Source organism: Protopterus annectens, chromosome 1.part1, assembly GCF_019279795.1.
Source record: "Protopterus annectens isolate FY-2018-M chromosome 1.part1, PAN1.0, whole genome shotgun sequence".
Taxonomy (NCBI): domain Eukaryota; kingdom Metazoa; phylum Chordata; order Ceratodontiformes; family Protopteridae; genus Protopterus; species Protopterus annectens.
In genome coordinates, this window is record NC_056726.1 from 1,841,244,438 (window position 1) to 1,841,263,555 (window position 19,118).

General features: G+C 40.3%; 1 protein-coding gene across 1 annotated transcript in view; it reads left to right on the top strand.

Moving 5' to 3' along the window:
• Positions 1-19,118, top strand: part of GLP1R (glucagon like peptide 1 receptor) — a 3,029,130-nt gene that overhangs the window by 1,255,533 nt on the left and 1,754,479 nt on the right. The gene's annotated exons all lie outside the window — the stretch shown is intronic.

Here is a 19,118-nt window from a genome sequence, read left to right on the forward strand (position 1 = left end):
GGATCTTTTGACTGAGGGAACTGTTCAGGAAGTTCCAGTTTCCCAGAGGGGAATGGGTTTTAGTACAGAATGTTTTTGGTGCCCAGGAAAGAGGGATCCTGAAGACCTATTCTGGACCTCTATGATCTAAACACATTTCTGAAAGTCTCCTCTTTTCAGATGTTGTCCCTTCAGACTTTATTCCCTCTTCTGCTTCCTCAGGGTTATCTGGTATCTCTGGACCTCGAGAATGCTTATCTTCATATCCCAATTCATCTCCTTTTCAGGAAGTTTTTTACATTTCTTTGTTGTTTCTGGCATTTTCAGTTCTTGCTTTCCCCATTGGCCTTTCTACTGCCCCAAGAATATTCACTAAATGCCTCGATCCTGTGATTGCTATTTGCAGGCTAAGGGGGATATGAGTCTTTCCCTACTTGGGCAACCTCCTGTTTTAGGCATCTTCTCCAGAGACTTTGTGGCAGAATCTTCACTTTGCACTCTTCCTTTTGCAGAGTTCACAGATGCTTCAGATATGGGATGGGGAGCAGCTTTCGGCTCCCTAAAAGGTGCAGGGATCTGGTTGCCTCATCAACAGAAAGGTGATATCAGCATCAAGGAGATGAGAACTCTTCTGCTGGCTCTTCAGGCCTTTCAACCTCTTTTCTCCCCAGGACCTCTCAAGATGATTACAGACAATATCACAGTGATATTATATGTCACCAAATGGGGGAACAAGGTGTTATCTTCTTTGCCGGTTGGCACTCCTAGTGTGAGAACTAGCTATCTAGTATCAAGTGACTCCAGGCAGTTTACATTCTTTCAAATCAAAACATTGTAGCAGACAGGGTCAGAGCAGGTCCATAACTCAATCCCACCCAACACCCTCTCTGTTTTCTGGTAGGGGATATTTCTTTATGCCATTCCTCCTTTTCTCCTCATTCCAAAAGCCCTGTTCAAAATTCAACAGGATGCTCTCCAAATCTTGTTAGTGACCCCATTTTGGCTGAGACAGTATTGGTTTCCTGACATCTGAGCAGTGACAGAGACCTGGTTCAAAGCTCCAGAGAGCACCCCTGCATTAGCAGGCTATAATTCATACTTCATCTTTCAGCCACCAAACACGGACCGAAACACTAAAGGTGGAGGTGTGTCCATATTCATTAAGGATATCCACACCTCCAAGCTAGTTGCTCAAAATAATGCATCACAGATTATCCAAGTTCAACTAACTCAGGGCAAAACCGCAATCCAGATTGTAGCTTGCTACAGACCCCCCACCATGCCCCAGGATTCCCACTCGTCTTTTCTTGATACACAGGAAAATATTAAGTTACAAACCAACACTCTAATAATGGGTGATTTCAACTACCCTACCATTAACTGGGAAAACTACTCATGTACCAACTCTTTTGCTCAACGTTTTCTGGAAATCATCAATTCCAACGCTTTGGATCAACTTATCCACACCCCCACCCGAGGCAGCAATATCCTAGACCTGGTCATCACCAACATGGGTGACCGGTGTCCCACACCAGAGGTCAGCTCCTCATTGGTCAGATCCGACCACAAGCTAATCACCCTAGATATCCAGATCCCACTCCCACCCCCCATTAGGAAAACAACTGTAAAAAATTTCTCCAAAGCCAACTTCACACTTCTTAAGACAGAAGTGGCAAACTTCATGACACCCATGCAGATGGACAATAGAGGTATGACTGCTGAATCCTACACAAATGCACTTTATAAGCACTTACACGAGTGCATGGATCGTGCTATCCCTAACAGAACCAAGATGCTATCCTCCAAAAAAAGGAAGCCAATCTGGTGGTCTTCTGCCATAAACAAACTCTACAACAGAAGAAAGAAACTGTTGCAAAAAAGAGTAAAATCCCATGAGTGGAGGAACTCCCTGGTCAGCCTCAGTAAGAAGCTGAGATCCCTCATAAAATCCTCCAAAGCTAGTTATGAAAACAAAATTGCCACTGATTCTAAAGACAACCACAAAGCATTTTATAGCTATGTTAAAAATCTCATTGGCAACACTCAGATCTGCTCTGAGTTACAGCACAATGACACTAAATATACAGAACCAACTGATATTGCCAACATCCTGGCAGATAGGTTCATTGCTAACTTTACCCCCGCTCACCCCCTAAAGGGCCCATCTTTATACTGGAAGAATGGAAAGTTCCTGTAATCACAGCTGCACAGGTAAAAACTTCACTCTCCAAAGCCAAGAACACAGCATCCATGGGACCTGGCAACATCCCAGGCTGCCTTCTACATGAACTACATAATGAACTGGCACCCCACCTAAGTACCTTGTGCAATCATAGCCTCACCTCAGGCTTTGTGCCCATTGAATGGCGCACCGTGACAGTTATCCCACTCCACAAAGGGGGGGCCACAACAGACCCCAGGAACTACCGCCCCATTAGCCTGACGAGCCTCGTCTGCAAGGCCATGGAATGTATCATCATGGAACTCATAAACAAAGACATTGGAGATCTCCAAACCCTGGACCCCACACAGTTTGGGTTTGTAAAAGGCAGATCATGTCTCCTAAACCTGATAGACTTCTTTGAAGTAGTCACCAAGGCCATGGATGAGGGTAAGGTGGTTCACACAGCCTATCTAGATCTCGCCAAGGCATTCAACACCATCCCCCACTCTGGAATTATAGATAAACTCACTAAACTAGGTAAAAATCCCTATGTCACAAGATGGGTTGCCAACTCGCTTACTGAAAGAACCTACACTGTGAAAGTAGCAGACTCCAAATCAGACTTCTTTGGTATCTACTTCTCTGAAGTACAGGCCAACACAGAAGGTCTTTGGCTAACTAAATTCGCAGATGACTGCAAACTAGGAGCCATAATTGAAACTCCTAATGATGTGGACATCCTACAAAAGGGCCTCACTGAGACAGATGCCTGGTGTCAAAGACATGGTCTCAAGCTCAATGCCAAAAAGTGCATTGTCATCCCCTTTGGTAAAAATTCTGTACCCATGAACTACCACATAGGCGGTAGTCTACTTAACACCGAAAGTGTGATAAGAGACCTTGGGACACAGATGGACAGTAGTCTCTCCTTTGATAATCACATCGCCAAAGTGGTCAGGAAATCCTTCTACATGGCACACCTCATCACAAAAGGTTTCTCATCCAGGAAAAAAAGAGGTCATTGTTCCCCTCTACTCATCATTCATTAGACCCATTATAGAGTACAACGCCCCTTTTGGTATGTACCTCACAAGACATCTACAACAACTGGAAAGGCCGCAAAAATACCTCACAAAGAGGATTACTGGCCTCAAACAGATGCCTTACGCAGACTGTCTCAAAAAACTCCAGCTTTACTCCGTCGCATATCGCCTACTCAGAGGTGATCTCTGCCTAACATATAAAGCTATGTCAAACCCAGAGCTGTTGGACATGCTCCACTTAAACAAACCCCAATCCCTCCGAGCTACACGCTCTAGGGACCTAAACTTTGTCACCACAATAAACAGAACATGCTGGAGGGATAGATTCCTGTCCCAGAGACTTCCCATACTCTGGAACAGACTACCTATCTATGTCAAACAGAGCTCCTCATTAGCACTCTTCAAGAAAAATCTTGATGATTGGATGGGTAATAGGAAATTCATCCCGGGGATCACTTCTGTGGTTCTGCTTGACAGGGGCACAGGAAAATAATTTTCTTGGGTGGCGAAAGCCAGGGTACATTTTTGGCTAGGCTTGTCTAGGCCCTAGGGCCAATAGCCTAGTACTTACCTATGAACCTATGAATGGATGCTTCACAGGGATGTATTTCTGGACATTGTCCATAAGTGGGGTGCTCCTCAAATGGATCCTTTTGCCTCCCCTCTAAACAGACAACTTCCTGTCTTTTGTGCCAGAGTCCCAGGTCCTCTGATGTGGAAGGTGGACACCCTCTCTGTTTTCTGGTAGGGGATATTTCTTTATGCCATTCCTCCCTTTCTCCTCATTCTAAAAGCCCTGTTCAAAATTCAACAGGATGCTCTCCAAATCTTGTTGGTGACCCCATTTTGGCTGAGACAGCATTGGTTTCCTCTTTTTTTCTGCATTTAGCCAAGGGCAGTCATCACAAGTTACCTTCATATTAGGCCTCCCAGGAAGCCTGTTCCTCCTCCCTGGGATCTTAGTTTTGTTTTAGAAAAATTTACCCAGGCTCTTTTTGACTCTACTGCTTTAGCTTCCTTACAGCATTGCTCTTGGAAGACTGTTATTGTGGTAGCCCTGTTAGTCCCACAAAAGGGAACCCTTGACTGACTTAGGAAATATAGACCTATCAGGCTCACTCACCTTATCTATAAGGTAAAGGAATGCATCACTGTAGACATCATAAGTAAGCACATAGGCAGTCCTCAAAACCAGGAACCAAATCAATCTGGGTTTGTTAAAGACAGATCCTGCCTTTTGAACCTGGTGGACATATTTGAACACATCACTAAGGCATTAGATTCAGGAAAATTAGTTCACCCAACATACCTGGATTTAGGTAAAACACTTTCTTACACTGTGAAGGACAACAACGAGGAAAAGAAAAGGCAAACACTACTAAAAACTCCTGTTGTTCACCATGGCAGTAAAACTTGATAAAATCAAAACTTGATAAAATCAAAACTTTAATAAAAAAAAGAATATAACATAAAACAAGCAGTCCTCAGTCTTCCGATAAGCGCTTTCGGCAAATATGCCTTCCTCAGATCGTAAAAAAGGACTGTTCAGTTTTTGTGTTTATAAGTTATCACAGCTATTTATCTGTGACACGCCCTTGTTGCAAACCAAAAGGAGGCCAGCTAGCAAAGAGGTATAATTTCCTTCATTATAATTAAAGGCGCAGTACTTCTTTTTTACTATGAGATTGTATATGAGAAAACTAGTAGTGAATACATTATATGAATGAAGCAACATTCAAGTAAGCTTGCTGATTGTATTTCTTCTATTCCTAAGTGCAGGTTTTAATGGCACAATGGTATTCAAGCCTGGTAATCTGTTCGATCTTAAATTAATTATCCGGCATGTTTCCCTTAACTCTGTGCGATTATGAACATTGCCTCCTCTTGTGGTCTGACAGACTGCCTCTATGGCCTTAAATACAAAGTGATGAGAAGGATACTGTACTATATGGGCTGCTAAGGCACTATTGGGATCTTTCTGTTTGATGTCCCTTAAATGTCTAAGGATATGTTTCTTAAGACGTTGATCTGTTTTGCCAACATAGAAAGCACTACATTGGCAGCAAGTCACTAAGTATATAATGTGGGAACTAGTACAATCAGCATAAACATTAAAATTGTAGTGCTGCCTGGAGTATGGACGTACAAAAGTATTGGAGCTGTCAATGGAGTTGCAAACTTTGCATCTCAGGCATTTGAAAGTGCCCTTTCTGTTAGAATTGGGCCTATTTCTTTCAAAACCATCTTTGTTGCAAATGAGACATTTCAAATTCTTCTTATTCTTATATAGGAATCTGGGCTGTTCCCCTATGATGTCTTTTATTTTGTCATCAGTTATCAATACTGGCCAAAACTTCCTAATAACTTCACATACTTGCTTATTGTCAGCAGTGTATGTTAACAAACATTTAAGTTGCTGTGATTGAGTTTTAAAGTCCAGACTCTCATGATGACTTGATGTAGGTTCAGAGAGGTAGGGACGTCCCTTTCCTCTCCTTAAGTCCTGTAGATCATGCTTCAGTCTTAAATTCTTTCTTTTATAAAATCTTTTACTTAGATGCGTCTCAATATTTCTCTGTTCTGCTACAAAGTCTTTATTCTCAGTACATAATCTTGAAGTTCTTAAGATCTGATTCTCAAAGATGTTATCAAAGATATGTCCTGGGTGCATACTCCCCCTATGCAGATAATGATTTCTCCAGGTTTCTTTTTTATGAATTCCTGTACTGATACCTCTATCAGGATGTAGATGGATCTTTACATCCAGAAATTCTATGGTCTCCGAAGAGTGTTTGACCACAAACTCTAGAAAATCTGTGCTGTCGTTGATGAAGTTAACAAAAAGGTCCAATTGTGTAGAGCTGCCTCTCCAAAGGATAAAGACATCATCCACAAAATGACCGTAGTACACTAGATATTGTTTCCAGGTACTAGGTAACAGTTTATTGTGTTCCCACTCAGCCAGAACCAAATTGAAGTAACTGTTTGTGCATGGGGTGCCCATAGCCACACCCCATGTCTGCAAATAGAAAGAGTACCCATACATAAAATGTTATTTTCCAATACGAGTTCCAGCAAAGAACATATTGGTTCTGCTTCCATACTGTTCGTTGCTAAGAAAGATCTTATTGCCTGTAGAACATAGTCATTCGGAATCACCGTAAACAAACTCTTGATGTCCATTGTCACTAGTTGCAAATCTTCCTATTTTTTAAGACCCTTGGTAACTAAAAAAAGTTTTTCTAGAAAGTCTCCTGAGTCCTTCAATACAGTTCCTGCTAGTGGCAGGGCCTTCTTTAATTCATTTTCCACGTACATGGAAACAGGTTCAGTTACCCATCCCCTTCCAGAAACTATGGGACGTAGGGGTGGGTCAACTGGATCCTTATGAATTTTGGGGAGTCCACTGATGTATGGAAACATAGGTTTCGGGCAATCAAAGAACTCATATAGTTCTTATGAGATGTTTGTCTCTATCAATAGGTCATATAGGTGGCTGCGAAAACGATCTACCTTAGTCGTAGCTTCACTGTAACTTAGTCTCTTATACATTCTTTCATCATCCAGCATAGAGAGCATTTTGTGCCTGTACCATATGGCTTCCATCACCACTATACATCCTCCCTTATCAGTAGGCTTGATGAACAAGCTATCTGTCTCCTTTAACTGCTGCAGCATCTCATTCTCATTAGTGGTTAAGTTGAAGAAACGCCCTTGTCCTTTGGTTGTGTTACCCCCTTAGTTTGAAGATTTCATCTTCACATAATCTTAAGAACATCTCCACTGGTGGAGGATTAGGGGGAACAAAGCTACTCAATTTTGTATAAGGTAGCCGTCTACTGTCATTAGCTTGTCCAAAAGTACACTTTAATGCAAGGTTCCTGCAAAACATTCTGATATCCAGCACAAATTCACTAATATCAGTCAGTAAGGCTGGAATAAAACTCAGGCCTTTGTCTAACAAGGAAATCATATCAGGGCTTAAAATCTTATTAGAAAGATTCACTACTAAACTTGATTCAGATCCAATTAAAGTGTAAGCTTCTTTCTTTTCCGTTCTTGACTCTGTGTTCTTTGAGTCCTGTAGTGGTTGAATTTGGAAAAAACCAGCAAGGGCCAATTTATCGGTGCATGCATTGCCCCTTCTTTCGGCCTAGTTGCTAAATTTGAGGCTAGGGGAGCATTCTTGTTGCCGGTTTCTGCACCCATGATGGCTGTACTGCTAAACGCTTCTCTTGAATCTGTTTCTGATATTATAAAATTGGGGGTCGGTACTGATGAGTTGAGAATGGCAGGGTTGTGAATGGAGGGTTCCAGATCAGTTAAACTGACATGAGTAATCACATCTTCCCCATTAGGTCTAGAAAAAGGTAACTTCTCCTTATATGATGGTAAAGCTCCCCGTCCCTTAGTATTGGATTCCTCTCTCGGCCATTCAAAGATTTGGCCTCTTACAAAATCCTGATGGTCACAGGCTAGCTTTTTAACCTTCTGCTGTCTTATCTTCGCTACATAAGCATTCAAGTTGATCCGTAACTGCTCTAGGCTATTCAAATGTGTGTCATGCAGCTCTAAGCTTTCCAATTCAGTCTGCTTAGTTGATATGATTGCTGCCATCCTTTCCTCTTCTGGCTTGAAGAATTCTATCAGCAAGTTCATGTATTGTCGACTTGTTTCAAGATTTATAATTTGCCATTTTGCGAGCAGATCTGGATAAGTGTTCCCATATGAGGGTAAACACTTCACTCGCATACCTCAAGGTACAATTTGATGATGCAAGCATGCTTCCATATGGAAGCATTGCCACTGCAGTATTTTAAGCCGGTAAGCTGCATTCTCCACTTCCCGAAATATACAATTAAAGTTATTGTCAGGAACCGATGCAACAACTGTGGAAGCAGCTACATTACCCAAATTCAGATCTAGAAGCAGGTTCAATAAGTCTCCCAATATATTAGAAATGTTGGATGTTCTAAGTTTATTGTTCAAGTTCAATGGCTGGTTCGCCACGTTCAGTGTAAGAAACAAAAGCAGTCAATAGTTAAAAAACTTTCTTTGAATGTGAAGGACAACAACTAGGAAAAGAAAAGGCAAACACTACTAAAAACTCCTGTTGTCCACCACGGCAGTAAAACTTGATAATAAAATCAAAACTTTAATAAAAAAAAAAAAAAAAAAGAATAGGTTCATAGGTTCGTACTAGCCAGAGTGTGTGTGGCTTTCACCACCCCTTAGGATGAGAATACTACACCCATTTAGGGTTTAGTTTACTGTGCCTCTGTCTAGTAATGACACAGAGATGACCTCTGGGGTAAACCTACGATCTCCCATCCACTCGTCAAGATTTCTCTTGAATAGAGTTAGTGAGGGGCTCTGCCTAACATGGATTGGGATTCAGTTCCAGAGTGTAGGGAGCCTCTGGGTTATGAATCTGTCCCTGCAGCACGTCCTATTTATTTCTGTGTTGAGGTTTAAGTCTCTTGCTCTCGTGGCTCTGATGGATTTGGATTTTCTGAGGTAGAGCATGTCCATTAATTCCGGACTGGACATGGCCTTGTACGTCAGGCACAGATCACCTCTGAGTAGGCGGTATGCGACTGAATAGAGATGGAGTTTTTTCAGTCGGGCAGCATATGACATATGTTTAAGACCCTTTATCCTCTTGGTGAGGAACTTTTGGGGTCTTTCCAACTGCTGCAGGTGTCGGGTAAGATACATCCCAAATGGGGCATTGTACTCAATCATTGGCCTGATAAGAGAAGAGTACAGGGGCACAATGACCTCTCTTGATCTAGATGTGAAACCCTTCATGATAAGGTGGGCAATATAGAAGGTCTTCCTAACCACTTTGGCAATGTGAGTGTCAAATGAGAGGTTACTGTCAACCTGGGTCCCTAGGTCCCTGATTACCTCTTCCGTACTTAATGGATTACCACCTATGTGGTAATTTGTGGGTACCTTATTTTTCCCAAAGGGTACGACTATACATTTTTTGGCGTTCAGCTTAAGGCCATGGCTCTGGCACCAATTATCCATTTCTATGAGGCCTCTCTGAAGGATGGTTGTGTCCGCTGGGGTATCAATTATAGCGCCCAGTTTGCAGTCATCTGTGAACTTTGTCAGCCACAATCCTCCTATGTTTGCCTGTACCTCAGAAAAATAAATGCCGAACAAGAGGGGTCCCAGGACTGAGCCCTGTGGGACACCACTTGTGACCGGCTTAGAGTCTGACATAGCTCCAGCAACTCTGACCCTGTGGGTTCTGTCCTTGAGCCAGTTTGCAACCCATCTTGTGACATATGGGTTTACATTTAAGCTGGTGAGTTTGTCTATGATGCCCGAGTGGGGTATTGTGTCAAAGGCTTTTGCAAGGTCAAGGTAGGCTGTGTGAACTGCCTTACCCTCATCAATGGCCTTAGTGACTGTTTCAAAAAAGTCGACCAAGTTCAAAAGGCAGGATCTGCCCTTGACAAAGCCAAATTGGGTAGGATCCAATGTCTGTATGTCCCCAATGTCTTTGTTTATGAGTTCCATAATGATCCTCTCCATAGCTTTGCAGACCAGGCTCATCAAGCTTATGGGGCAGTAATTTCCAGGGTCCGTAGAAGCACCGCCTTTGTGAAGTGGGACCACTATTGCCGTACGCCACTCTTTGGGAACGTATCCTGTAGTAAGGCTAAGATTAAACAGCAGCCTTATGTGTGGGTTTAGTTCCTCTTGGAGTTCATGTAGCACACAGCCCGGGACACCGTCCGGTCCCATTGATGCTGTGTTTTTATCTTTAGAGAGGGTGGCTCTCACCTGGGCATCTGAGATGTTATGGAGGCTACACTCTGCTGGTATAGTTATTTCTCCTTTTGTGGGGGAGGGGAGGAGAAATTTGCACTGAACCTGTCTGCCAGAATGTTGGCAATGTCAGTGGGTTCAGTGTATTTTTTGTCATTTTGGACTAACTCTGAGCATATCTGGGAGTTTCCACCCAGGTTTCTAACATAGCTAAAGAAGGCCTTGTGATTGTCTTTTGTATCTTTTGCGATTTTTCTCTCAAAGTTGGCCTTGGGTGATTTTATGAGTGATCGTAGTTTTTTGCTAGTACTGATCAGAGATGCCTTCCCTTTTAGGGATTTTGCTCTGTCATGTAGTAGCTTCCTCCTCCTGTTGTAAAGTTTGTTTATGGTTGGGGTCCACCAGACTGGGCGCCTGCCTTTGGGGGAATGGGTTTTGGTTTTATTTGGGATTGCATGATCCATGCATTCTTGAAGGTGCCCGTAGAAGGCATTTGTAAAGGATTCAGCAGTGTGGGTTGTGGTTTCCTCTGGCCCAGGGGGCTTGAAGGATACCACTTCAGTCTTAAGAAGTGTGAAGTTGGCTTTTGAGAAGTTCTTCACTGTGGTCTTTTGTGCAGGGGGTGGGGGCGGGATGTGGATTTCCAGTGAGATTAATTTATGGTCTGATCTTAACAATGAGGGATATACTTCCGGTGTGGAGCATTTTGTCCCCATGTTTGTGATGATCAGGTCAAGTATATTGTCTCCTCTTGTGGGAATGGTGACTAGTTGTTCCATCGCATTTGAGTTTATGAATTCTGGGAACCTTTGGGCTAGGGTGTTGGGGCTTGAGTAATGTTCCCAGTCTATGTTTGAGTAGTTGAAGTCTCCTAATATGATGGTATTTGGAGAGACATTCATACTCTCCAGTGTCTTCAGGAAGGCTGTGTGGGGTTCCTGAGTTTGAGAGGGTGTCTATAGCATGCTACAAACTGTAAGGCAGTTTTGCCTATGGTTAGTTGCACCTGGATGGTCTCCAATGCTTCGTGCATTGCCACTAACCTGGAGGTGTGGGTATCTTTGATGAATATGGATACTCCCCCTCCTTTTGTGGTTCGGTCCAAGTTTTGGGGCCAGAAAGCATGATATGAGGTAAAACCTGATAGTGCTGGGGTGCTATCAGGAGCCTTGAACCAGGTTTCAGTCACTGCACAGACATTGATGTTCTCCATACTGAGGAGGGCTTCGAGAGCGTGCATCTTGAGGTTTAGACTTCTGGCATTGAGCAGCATTACCCTTAGTTTTTTTCCACTTATTTTTCTAGGCAGGTAGGTTTGTCATTTGAGCCTTGCCTAAAAAAGGCACTATGGGGGTGGCAAGAGCCTTGGCCAATATCCGGAAGCCCAGGGGTGACAGGTGCAAGCCATCCCTTGCGAAGCAGCGTGGCTTGTCGAGCATGTCATCCCATGCAGACAGACATTGGATCCCCTTATAACATAAAACAAGCAGTCCTCAGTCTTCCGGTAAGTGCTTTCAGCAAATATGCCTTCCTCAGATCGTAAAAAAGGACTGTTCAGCTGGATAATTAATTTAAGAGCAAACAGATTACCAGGCATGAATACCATTGTGCCATTAAAACCTGCACTTAGGAATAGAAGGCATACGATCAGCAAGCTTACTTGAATGTTGCTTTATTCATATAATGTATTCACATACATAGCTATTAGTTTTCTCATATACAATCTCATAGTAAAAAGAAGTACTGCGCCTTTAATTATAATGAAGGAAATTATACCTCTTTGCTAGCTGGCCTCCTTTTGGTTTGCAACAAGGGCGTGTCACAGATGAATAGCTGTGATGCCTTATAAATACAAAAGCTTTACAGTCCTTTTTTACGATCTGAGGAAGGCATATTTATCGAAAGAGGACTGCCTGTTTTATGTTATATTCATTTTTTTTATTAAAGTTTTGATTTTATTATCAAGTTTTACTGCCGTGGTGGACAACAGGAGTTTTTAGTAACATACCTGGATTTTTCAAAAGCCTTCAGTACCATTTCATATTCAGGAATCATTGATGAGCTAATCCAATTAAATGTAAATCTTGGCTCCCTGTTGAAATGTTGGCACTTGAAATGCCGAGTACTGACAAGCCAGAAAAAAAGACCAAAAACACAGGAGAAGAGTGAATTTTGAAAATCAGTCTTTTTCTTAAATCGTCTTTTTGTGAATTGGGGCAAGACCCCTCCAACTCCCATGTGGGGGGATAAGTCCCACAACACCAACTGAACTTATATATACTAACTCTGTAATCACTATACATTGGAGAATATGGAATATTCTAGGAAATAGCATCTTGGACTTAATATATGTAAGTCTGTTCTTTCAGCCCTCTGTATTTTGGGACTAACTCTAGTGGGTCCCAGCATTTAAATTGATTACCATAAATGGCAACGTTACCTGCTGGATAGCAAACTGGCCTATTAAAGAAGTCATTCTGTTAGTGTTGCAGGCATTTTTTCATATAAAAGACTATTTGGCAGTGGTGTTCCACATTGATACATCCTGGGAACACTACGTTTTGGTATCTATTCCTCTGAGATTAAAGCAGACACCAAAGGCTGATAGATGATGAAGTTTGCCAATGACTGGAAACTTGGAGCTGTAATAAATATGCCCAAATGGCAGTTCAAACGCATTAGGAAAAGGTTTGTACTTGGACCATGATCTCAAACTAACTGCCAAAAAATACAGCATTATGCCATTTGGCAGACCTGGGCTCTCCTGCTCCTATCACATAGGCAGCATTCCCCTAAAAATTGAATCAGCCATTAAGGATGTGAGCACTCCACTAATAAAAACTTTTCTTCTACCACAATGTGGCCAGTGTTGTTAAGAAGTCCTTTTATAAAATTTGTAGATCCAAGGAAGCCACTGTTCCCTTCTACTCCTCCCCTCTTATCAGACCAATACTAAAATATAATTCTTCCTTTGATGTGTTCATGGCAAAGCATATGACCCATCTCAAGAGACTCCAGCATTTTCTTATCAAAAAATTAAGGTTATGTTCTCTTTGAGTTATCCTGACTGTCTTAAAGCTTTTTCATTCTTTTCTTTTCTCGGTAGACTATTACAAGATCTTTGCCTTACCTACACAGTCTTATACGTTCATAGGTGAATATTAGGCTAACTGCCCTGATAGGCCATTTTACGCTTAGCCAGCAACCCGAAGTCAGCCTCAAACCCTGTATCTTGTGTCTATGAGGAGAAGATCTTAACCATTATTCCAAACCCACCCCCCGTGAAAGATCCAGTCCTTTGCTACCTCCTACATATCCACAAAACTGTTACTATACTAAACACTACTCAAAAGTCCTAAACATCCAATAGAAATACAAATAGGATTTGCGTGTAGAATAAATATCTTTCACAGAGAGTACCTGTTTTGTGGAATAGACTCCCCTTGGAGGTTAAGCAAAGTAACCCCATAACCCTTTAACTTGGATGACCGGATGGGCAGTCATAAGTATGCCCTCCTTTGTGGTCCTTCTGACCCTTATGGAAAGGGACTGAAACTAGATCAGGGTTGTGTGTTAATTCACATCCTGGTAAATAAGTAGGATCATTGGTTAAGCAACAAATTGTCCACTGGATCAGCAGCCTAGAATGAACCTATAAACCAACATCATACCTTGTTTTAGGGCAGGTCTCCTTTCTTGGCTCAGTGATTACTTCACTAATTAGCAAACAAGCCAACTCATGTTTCAGGATGCTGTCTCAGACACAGTAAATCTCAGTTTGAGAGTGCTCCAGGCCTTGATACTAGAGCAGTTTCTGTTTTATTTATTTTTTTTATTTATTGCATTTGTTTACTGGGAAAGTCTGACTGGGAAGAAAAAATGTCCCTTTTCAGCAGACGCCTGTAGAGAAAAGCTTCAGAGTCATAACAATTAGGATGTTAAAGAGTAAAGTAACATAGTACATAATCCAATACATCAAAGGAATGAAAATGTTCTGTATATAATGTGCATATAAATGTTTAACAGACTATATACAATATAAAAATATATAAGAATACAATTTCCCTTTTTAGAATAGGAATGAAAGAGAAAGAGGAAAGTAGTGTAGGTAGAATTAGAAGGGGAGGGAGAGAATTGCTAAGTAGATACAATGCTAATATGAGATAACAGTGGAGAAAATAACAGATTAATGTTGGTTGTATAACAAAAGGTTAAAATGGAGGGAGGTAAAAGTATTTGAAGAGAGAGGTTTTGTAAAAACATGGGGAAGATTACAGTAGATGTCAGATAGGAAAGAGAGGAGGAGAGTGTAAGCAAGTGATGTGCAGAGCTAGGATAATCATAGTAGTAAAAGAGAAATATTAATTAGAACAATAGAAAGAAAAATATTTGAAATTCAACAGGAAGGGAATTATGAAAGACAGAGATATTGAGACTGTTCAGTGGAGGAACTAGACAGAGTAGTAATTTCAGTTTGTTGGGTATAGTTAGGCTGAGAGGTACTAGTTTAGTTATAGTTGAAAGATCTGCTTGCAAAGGGTACAGAGTTCCAGACTGTTGGAAGGTCACAAGAGTGCAGAAAATCTCCTGAATAATTTTTAAATTAGGTTACAGTCAGCAGGAATTTATCAGTTAAGTGGAGTAGTCTACTGGGAGTATACTACTGGAGAATATTGTACAATCTAAGGCATTTATCAAGATAAAATATAAGTCTGTGGGTGGTTCCTGTTTGTGCATGAGTTAAAATGTTGCAAAAATTATTTTATTATTGGTCTTTTTACCTGTGCTGAATTTTGTTAAGGTATAAGTGAGACAGCAATGTATGGGAATCTGTTATAATACACAAATCGGTTGTGTAATTAGCCACATTTTGCCATGCATAGAGAAAACCATTCTCATAAAGAGTGGCAACCTTGGAAACAATTATGAGTTTTGGTATGTTATAATGGTTTACTTGCTCTCTTTTGTAGTCAGGCAGATCAATTTCAGTAAGTACTATGACACTTGAAAAACGTTTCTTTGAAAGCCTGAGCACCATGAGATTCTTACCATTTAATAATCAGTCCTAGAACCATATGATGTAGCACTTGTCATCTAGATTTTAGGCAGGCATGCAAGCATGCAATCACACATGCCTTCTTTCTCAGGTATCTGTGTTATATGTCCAAGCATCTGAGCTGAGTGCTAACATTTTCTTCTTGCAGTGATATTTTAGCAATGTGTCTGTTAGTCGTACTCAGAAACATAATGTACTCTGTGCTTCCTTCCAATACATAAGTGGGCGTTAAAGCATCATATCCAGCATTAATAGCTTTTACATCTAGAAGAAATACTTATGTACAGTATTGATGAGTCGATGAGGGGTTCAGGAAGGCACATCAACTCCTCTTAATAAAACATTGAGCTAAAAGAATAGATATTAAGAGGCATTGGCCACTTATAAGGAAAATAATGACCACTGTACTATTAATATTATCTGTGAAGTATCAGTAGTCTATGCTAACAGACCCCAGTAAATATCACTGCTAAACTATTTCTAAGTACTTAGAACAAAAGGCACAGTTACCATTTTTTTTAAACAAATCTCTTTATTTGACATTAAATAATGCACATTTATGAGACTGATCACATTATATAATACAATAAAATTTTTGATAACGCAACATATATTAGACAAAAACAACCCCTTTAAAACTAAAGACACATTTTCACATTACTCCCACACAGTCCATCAGGTTACCAGTGTTACTAGAGGGTTTCAGAAGATCAGGCTTGGTTTGGGTCACTGATTTTATGGAAAATATTTTTTTTTAATAAAACAAGAGACATTTACTTTAAAAAAAGATCTCTGAAGAAGAAAACAGACACAGAAGAAGAGGAAGAAAAAGGAAATCTTCATATAATCTGGACATTCCATAAATCTGATTGAGATGAACATAAAAAACTAGAATACAAAGTCTAAGTGTTCCTGATATTCATGCTTCTTAAAAATGACATATTGGAACTTGGGTTTCCGATTTCACCTGTGACACTTCTTCACTATTTGATACAGGAGAGATAGAGATGAGTGACAGGTATCTGAAGAATGGACTAAAGAAAGGAAGCAGACTCGGTATGTATCAGGATTTTGTGGCCCTAGCGCTGTTACTTTTGTTCTAGGACAATAATGCAGGCGGCTATTAACAACAGTGGCCTAACATGAGATGTATCAGGCATTCAATGTCATTTTTTCAGGTCACAACATGCAGGGCTATACTTCGTAGAATACACATCATCATAACAACAAGACAAATAACATTTCAATATTTAATACCCTGCATGATAAAATGCCACATTCACATATGAAGCTGAAGGAAGCATCCACTGACAAAGAATAATATCAGCAAGAGTATACTTGTGTAGCTTTTTTTTGCTAATGGTTTTATTATTTGTTAAGTTTTGTAGTGTGCAGAGCTCTGTATTCTCATGCCTTGTATCTGCTATTAGAAACCAAGCTTCTACAGCAGTTATTATTCAGTACAGTTTTCCATAGGATGCCATTTTATGGTGTTCCTTTTCAAAAGTCATAACCAGCACACTATATACCAGTAATACAGTTCTACATATCCATTAATTCTCTTTAAGTTCAGTTGGCATATAACGTATTTGCTGCCAGAATGACATCATATATTTTTCTTAAAAATATATTTTTAGTAGAATTTTGCATGACTGTTGAAAATGTGATCACAAAGACTTTCAATATGATTATAATCAGTAACTTTTGGAAGTATGTCACAATCAGCCACTCAAGAATTTGAGAAGAACTACAAAGAAAAGTGTTACAGCCCTGGGAGATAACAGAAAGAAAAGAAAAAAATAGTCACCAAATGCTTAAACTCAGATGGAAAACAAAAGATACATAACGCAGTCAGAATTTGAAAGGTAACATACTTTCTGTTGCTCATCACAAGCAAAACAAAAAACCCTACAATGTTTATTAATTATATGCTGTCTGTATGCATTTATTTTCCTTTAATGTACTGAATGTCTGTGACAAGCTAATGAGGGAAGACAATAAAGAACTCCAAGGAAAATAGTTTACACTGTGACATCTCAGATTATGGAATCAACATCAGGTAACACTAGAAAACAGTTCAGAAGATAACAGTACATTGTAAAACATTAGTTACACAATTGCGTTATAGTATTTTTTATAGCAGTAGCCTGATTTTCTTTCTTCATTGCTGCAGCAGGGCTAACAATTGTAATTATAAGGATTCTGTTTAGACTTTTGTTTTAACTTTTGTTAAGGTTTTGTTCAAAAAAGACCATTGCAATTACCGAATATTGGATGGCTATGGCTGCTGTAGAATTTGCTTTAGGATAGTGATCCATTTGGAGTAGTACTATAATTTAGGTTTTGTTTATGGACTTGAATAGAGGTGTGGCACAGTATGACTTTTAGCAAAGGGTAATTAAAACATTTAAACGGGCATCAATTTTTTTGTTATGAACAATTCTTCTTCTTCTTTCAGCTTTTCCCAGTTAGGGGTCGCCATAGCAGATCATCTGTCCGCTCATGATTGGCAGTGGAGTTTTGCAGTGTCGAGTTGCCAGCCCGGCTCCCAACCTTCCACAGAAGGCACACACACATGCACGTACTCACACCTATGACCAATTTAGAGTGTTCAATCCACCTACAGCATGTCTTTCTGTTTTATGAAAAAAGACATGAGGTTACAACAACTGAGATTAAAGATGGTAAAGTACTGTAATAAAGAGGCAAGCAGCTACAGAATGCATGGCTTTCTCAATCTTGGGCTTTATCTTTACCTTTTGAACTGTCATCACCTCTGTGACAATTGCCCATAGGTATTATAGTATTTCATGCTTTGTTTCCCTATAACCTGCTTTTCATAATAAACTGAAGATTAAAAAGATTAGTTCAGTTATCCAGTAAACAAAATGAAATAAACAGATAAAACAAGTAATACCTTAATATAATCCAAAACAGATGATTTTCCAGTATGGCAGGTCTTTAGGCCATTTCTTTACGGTGTTCTAAAGGGCATTGTCTCAGTTTCTGGAACACCTCCTCTCAGTCATCTCTTCCTTATTGTCCAATTCAAGCATACCTTTAGGTCGGGTCTATATTATATTTTCGAAAGTTTCATACATCGAACACCATATGGTCGACACCATATGAGCGATGTTTGAATTTTCGAAAATATAACAAAATTAAAAAATAAAAAACTATACTTACCTAAATGCTGTAGGCAGGGGGGCAAGCCCCCCTACACCCCCCATGTGGGGGTCTGCGCTCCACACCCCTCTACTTAAATATTCCTACTCCGAGATTGCACTGCATTGAAGTAAAGGAAAAATATTCCCTACGGCGATTTCCGTGTTATGCACGTGACGTTTCGACCAATCGAGTTCGCTCAATACCCGTTCGCCGTTTACAATTCTCTATCATGTGATAGGAGCCCCTTTAGGTCTCTTTTGTGCATAACTTTGATAGGTAGGGCTTACACCTATCCATTTCTTGAACCCTGCAACAAGAAACAGTTTTAACAGCATTTTTCCAGACTATCCTGAAAGCAGAATGATTGTCGGGTACTTTGGAAATCACTGTACACACTGAAGCTTTCGTTTTAGCAGCACAAGCAGAATGCTGGAGTATGCAAAAAAAAAAAAAAAAACAATTTTCTTTTTTCTTTTTTTTTTTAGAAAAAACATTATTTTAATAACAAGCAGTGAAATTTCAGACAGATTAAAATAAACAAATGAATAAATAAAAGCATTCCACCTCCCATGACATGCCCGTTTATGTCACAAAAAGGGCATGGAGGTAGGCAGAGTAAGCAGAGAAAGGGCTGAGGAAGGCAGAGCTAGAGACAGTGTAAGGAGTGTGGCTTTGATCTGTTTTTCATCTTTGTGAAAGGTGGCAACCTTTTTTTTAGGTCCTGTTTATTAGTGGGTAACAGCAGATTCCTGATACTTAGACTCACTGTTTGACTCCCTAGACATCCTTTTCCCTTCACTTTCCTTTAGCAAACATTTATATCTTCTGTCTTGCCTTCAGCTATTTGCCTTTGCATGAAAACAAGCAATCATCTGCTGGATTCTACTGCTCAGTGCCATCCACTTTCATTGTAATGGTCTGT